General features: G+C 64.0%; 1 long non-coding RNA gene across 1 annotated transcript; it reads right to left on the bottom strand.

Annotated features, from left to right (window-relative positions):
- Positions 1-3802: 3802 nt before the first annotated feature.
- Positions 3803-5165, bottom strand: LOC118625782. Its single transcript, XR_004958725.1, has 3 exons — positions 5064-5165; positions 4642-4756; positions 3803-3925 (listed from the first exon to the last, which is right to left on the bottom strand). It is a non-coding gene; the product is annotated as an uncharacterized LOC118625782 (long non-coding RNA).
- Between the last annotated feature and the right edge of the window lie 393 nt (positions 5166-5558).

The following is a 5558-nucleotide window of genomic DNA, read 5'->3' as shown; positions in this document are numbered from 1 at the left end:
GTAGCTCCCTCCCTGCTCACTGGGCAGTGACCGCCCCGCCACAGGGTCAGGCTTGCTCCGGGGAGGCGCAAGGGACAGGGGAGACCCTGACTTACTGGCCTCTCCCCTGGTTTTCTCGAGTGTCGCTGCACTAGATAAGTGGCTTCTGTTCCGTGACATCAGACTGAACTCTCGGGAGAAAGCCACCTTTGTGCATCTGGGGACATCCAGAGCCCAGGGGACACATTTCTTGCAAGTCTGGTGACTTGGTTCTGCCTTGCAGCTCAGAGGCGTTAAATCATTTGTCAAGGTCACGGGTGAGGTCAGCTTCACACCTGGGTCTCCCGAGTCCTACTGCAGCACGTCGGTCATCCCTGTAAGATATTCACGACAGGCCGATGGGAGCCGGACACGGCTTCTGTGAGGCTCCAGCAGCCCCAGGAGCGGCCGCCCTGCGGGGCGGAGGGACAGCCTGGCGGGGCGCCACCTCCAGGCAGGCCTCCAGCACCGCAGCCTCCCTGAGGGCCTCAGACACCTGTCAGGCAGGAGGAAACCATTCTCTGACCCCAAAAGCCGACAGCAAATTGCACTAAACACAGCCGATCCAAGGTAGGGGTCTCTGGTTGCGATGGGCGACGGGAGGGTCCACTCAGTGGCCTGCCTTGTACGCCAGCCCCTCGGGTCCATTGTGAAACCTGGGGGATCCATGGACCCCAAAGGGCACCGGGACACCAGCCTCAGCTCAGCCGTCCTCTCCCAGTCCGCGGCCCCGGCCCTGACCTCGGCGGCCCAGAGAGCCCCCCGGACCTGGGCGGCGGGCGGGCCGGAGAACCACCGCTGGCCGCTTTTGCGCTGGGAGCCGGCCAGGTTCCGTAGTGGCTCGCAGGCGCGGACCCCCGTTCGCTGCCGCGCTGGGGTGCTTTCCTGTGGCGAGGGCGTTGCTGAGAACCCGGCATCTCCTTGAGGGAGGGGCCACCTCGAGGCCGTCCCTGCAAACCCTGACGGAGACAAATGGCCCTCTTGTCCGAGGCAGCGAGCACCCCGGCCATGGCACATTAGTGGGGTCCTGAGAAACGGGGGCTGCTCGGCCCGTCTCCTCCGGGCCTTTATTCCGCGCTTCATCCTGAGCGGAGCCGATTGGTCAGGGCCCCTGCGGTCGGGGAGCTGGGTTTCTGAGCAGGGGACAGGGTTCCCTCGGGACTTAAGAAAAGCCTTTGATTCCGTGTGTCCAGGGGCCGAGCGTGGGGGGAATGCTGAAATGAGGGGTGCCAGGAAGGGGGGGCAGCTGCGAACTCACAGTTCCTCCCCAGACCTGCTGTCACTGGGAGAGGCCCCCCTCTCCAAGGCTCCCCCGCCCGCTCCTGCTCCTTCGTGGGTGTTCAAAGCTCTCTAACCCTCGCGCTGGGGTCTGGGTCCCCCCAGTGCCTGTCCTGGACGGCTCTGGGCGCTCCCTCCAGAATGGCCGAGGGACTTGATTACAAAGCTGGGAAGTATTACAGGGAGACCAGCGTCAGGAAGCCTGGTCCCCTGCGCGACCATTTTCTGATTGTTGACAAGTGGGCACCCCGGAGCGGCAGATGCTGTGCAACAGGACGCCTGTGCCCTGCCCATCCGCCTGGACTGGCCCCTCCCCACCGGAAGGGTGCGGGGCGCGCTCTCTGCTGGGGGCCCTCACCAGCCGCAGCCCCCGCCTTGTCACGTTTGAGGCCCTGCTGGGTGCTGGTATTGGACTCCCCCCGGGCCGCCCACTGGCGGGAGGGGCACGGGTTCTGATCCGGATCCATCCTGCTCACCCCCTTTCCCGCCTGTGCCCTGAGCCCAGCTTCATGTCTGTGACATGGGGTGCTGTGCTAGCCACTCACACCCGCCGTGGTGGGCCCCCCCCGTGAACATCCTGCCCAGCTCCATCACCCCTGGGATGCCAGAGGGGACAGCTATCATCGGGTTATGATACAAAACAGGCTGCTCCTGAGGAAGACACTCCGTCACTAACCTCTTCAGCACGCGGATTACGGGCGTCCCAGCTCGGCCCAGAACACACCCCTGTAAGTAAGCGCCTCAGAAGTCATCCTCCGCCTCCACGCCCTCCGCTTAGCGATGGTCCTGGAGGCTCTGGGGCGGCGGGGACATGCTCCCCTGTCCTCTGGGCTGTCCCTGCTTCACTCACCTGCCACCTGCCTCACTGTCAGTCCCCTGCCCCGTCGGCTATGCTGCTCCCTGTTCAGACAGCTTTGCTGTCACTGTTACGTGCAGGAAAGGAAGGCGTTCGAGCTCCTCACCATCAGCCCAGCTGCCCCCTCACCTCTCTGCCAGCCCCCGGCGCCCTGAACTGACCGCTGAACAAACCCTCCGGCAGGGTCGGGCTGCCGTCTCCCTTCCACGGGCCGGGTGCCCCCCTCACCCCTTCCCTGCCTAGGAAACCAAACCGCTCAGCCTCGAGCAGTGCCCACCTACGCCCATCGGGGGGCTTCCTGGTTTGTGGTCGCCTGTCCTCTGGGCACCCCAGTGCCGTGGGCAACGTCGGCCAGTCTCACGGAGCCCGAGGGAGGCTGCCGGAGGCTCGTCTTCCACCCCCTCCGGCCGGCAGAGGCCGAGCCCGTTGCGTCTTTGCGTCCACGGTGCCTGGCACACGGAGGCACCCCCAGGCCCTGGGCACATGCCCGAGCAATGTATCCAGCGAATAAACCTCCGCCGGGGTCTCTGCAGGGAGCTTCTCTCGCACTGAGCTGCAGGCTCCGCAAAGTAATAACGTCCTCAGAGTTCTGGGAAATCCCGTATCACGGGGGCCAGGCGGGCGCGTGCCGGAGGGGCAGAGGGACGGACGGAGCTCTGGGACTCGAGGTGCAGCCCGCGAAGCCCTGGGAACCTCTGCAGGGAGACCGCGTCCTCCTCCCTCCCGGCCTGCCCAGCAGCAACTCGGGAAAACGCCGAACGTTTAGTCCCGTCTGCTTTGCAAGCAAAGGTGCTGCCTGTGAAGGGCCCGGCAGCTCCCGAGAACCAACGGCCCGAGAAAGCTGTGCTGTCTGCAGGGCAGAGGAGCAGTCAGCGACGGGGCTCCCCCGAGTCCCCAGCCCGCCCTTGGCCTCGGGGACAGCGGAGAGCGGGGGCATCTGGGTCCTGCCCCAGAAACAGGAAAGGGGGGAGGGGACACGATTTCTGAGCAACACGGCTTTGCTTGCTGGCATGAGGCTGTCCCTGGGCTCACGGGATGCTGCTGGGCTTCCGGAGTCTCCACCTTCTCCTTCAGAAAGTGGGACGCAACCCGAAGCCGCAAAGTCGCGGTGCGCTGCCTTCTGCCTGCCGAGCCCATCGGTCTGCGGGTCCGCGAGCCCGCACGTTCCTCCGGGCTCAAGGCAACCCGACACAAAAGCCCCCACTCTGACCGCGGCCCGAGCCTCTGAAACAGGAGGTGGTGGCCGGCCTGGCCCAGGGCGCACCCAGCCCGAACCTCAGCTTCCCACGGGGGTTACCCCGCCAGGCCGGGAAGACGCTGACCCAGCACAGCCCTCTCCCAGCTGTAGCCACACCCTCACGCATTCGTTCATTCACTCGTTCAGCAAACCCTGCTGAGCACCCAGCACGCACCAGGCCCAGCTGTCTGCACGGAGCACGCTCCGGGCAACGGCCGCTTCCCCAGCCCGGCCACCCCCTCTCTTCCAACACCCCCCCACCCCAGGCTGCTGGTCGCCAGGTGGCCATGGATCCTCTGAACTTGATGGCTTCTGACTTCTGCTTCTTTCTCTACCTCTGCTTCCTTCCCATCCCCAGACACGGAGGTGCCTCCAAGAGCAGCCCCCCAATCCCTGTGAGCTGTGAAGGGTCCTGACGCAGCCAAGGCGACTTTGCAGGCGGGTTGAGACGGAGCGACTGCTGCCGAGATGGGGATTGTCCTGGACGACTGCCGAAATGCATCAGAGACGTTCTCAGGAGCAGGAGGCGAGGGATTCTGAGCAGAGGAGAGAGGACGGTGTCAGGACGGAGGGGCTGATGCGCCTCCAAGGGGGAGGGAGGGGCCGCAAGCCGAGGCATCCCGGCGGCCTCCAGCCCCTCAGAGGAAACAGGTGATCCAGAGCTTCCTGAAAGAGCCGGCTCTGCCCACCTGGACTTGACCCGCTGCAATTGAATCTGACCCCCAGGATGTCAAGAGAATAGATAAGTGTTGTTTTCGTCCACTAAATTGTGGGAGCTTGTTATAGCAGCCACGGAAAACCGTGCATGCCTCTTCTTTCACGTGGGGGGCTCTTGGTGCCGTGGTACCCAGGCCCGGAGGGAACACCCCAGACCATCTAACGTTCCCCCAGATGCGTGGCGTTCATCAGTTCGCTAACTGGGCAAATGTGTGGGGCCTGTGTGAGTCAGGCATGGTGCCCCTGCTGGGAGTGGTGAGAACAGACACAGCCCCGGTGCCTCCCTGCTGGGGGCTGCTTGCACACACCCAGTGATGGGGAGCTCACTCTCTCCCAAGGAAGTCCATTTTATCCTGGGACAGCCCTTGCTGTTAGAAAGTTCTTTCTTTAGCTGGAATAGGGTGCCTTGGAAATTACTTCTTCCCAACGGTTCTAGGAAAGCGAGCTGCCCAGAGACGAACGCAATAACCAGGTCTTTCTGTGCCGTCACTCCCCACACCACCCCCGTGAGCGAGCCCTGCACCTGGTCACTCACCTGGAGCTCCACTCCGTCTTCCTCCACGGAGCCCGGCCTCCTCCTGCGTCACTCAGACGTCCTGCACGATGGCTTCTGGAGGCCAGGTCAGCTGTGTTTGTGAGACTCCCTCCGTCTGTCACCCATCACCTCCATACGTCACCGATATGATAGCGGCCTCAGCGCTATGTCCCCAGAAGACTCTTTCTTCTGTTATTTCTCTCTAGGCAGACCACGCCCATCCCCCCGTCCCTGATCCCCGAGCCCGCCCTGCGATGGACCGCCGGACACCTGATGTCCGACGCCGGACACCTGCCCCACCCTCGTCGTTGGCATTCTCCAGACAGCCCCAGCTCAGCCACGCAGGCAGTGGGCACGTGTCCCTCACGGTCTTCCTGCAGACCCCGACCTCAGCCTCTGCTGGTGCATTCCACGAGCCTCACCGTGCCAGGCAAAACCCTCCCGGAGGGATTCCACAGATGCAGGGAGGCCTCCGCAGGCTAATCAGGGAGCTGGCCTGCAGCAGAGACCTGGGAAGCCTCCTTATCAGCCTGGGAACCGCAGCTGCCGCCTCACGCCCACGCTAATCCAGCGACAGAGAACAGATCTAGGTGATGGGGGCGCGCCACGTATCAGAGACGAAGGGCAGGGCACCTGGAGAGGCCACTGCAGATGTGAGTGGGGGTGGCTTGTATTCACAGGCCCCCGAGCACCTTCCCAGCCCCCCCGGCGAGGCTCGTTCTCCAGCTGTGCTCACATCTGCTCCCGGCACAGGAAGGAAGACATGAAAACAAAGTGTGTGGAAAACGGGAGGTTCCCCGGCATCCCCGCTGCAATCCGCCCACTGCTGAGACAGAAGCCTGAGCGAGCATCGCGATGTATCTTCCCGGCGCCTTGGCTGAGCGGCGCACACAGCTATCGACGCGCACGGAGCGCGA

The sequence above is a fragment of the Molossus molossus genome, unplaced genomic scaffold (assembly GCF_014108415.1).
Source record: "Molossus molossus isolate mMolMol1 unplaced genomic scaffold, mMolMol1.p scaffold_m16_p_11, whole genome shotgun sequence".
NCBI classification, from domain to species: domain Eukaryota; kingdom Metazoa; phylum Chordata; class Mammalia; order Chiroptera; family Molossidae; genus Molossus; species Molossus molossus.
This window is presented reverse-complemented; position numbering and strand designations above follow the sequence as displayed.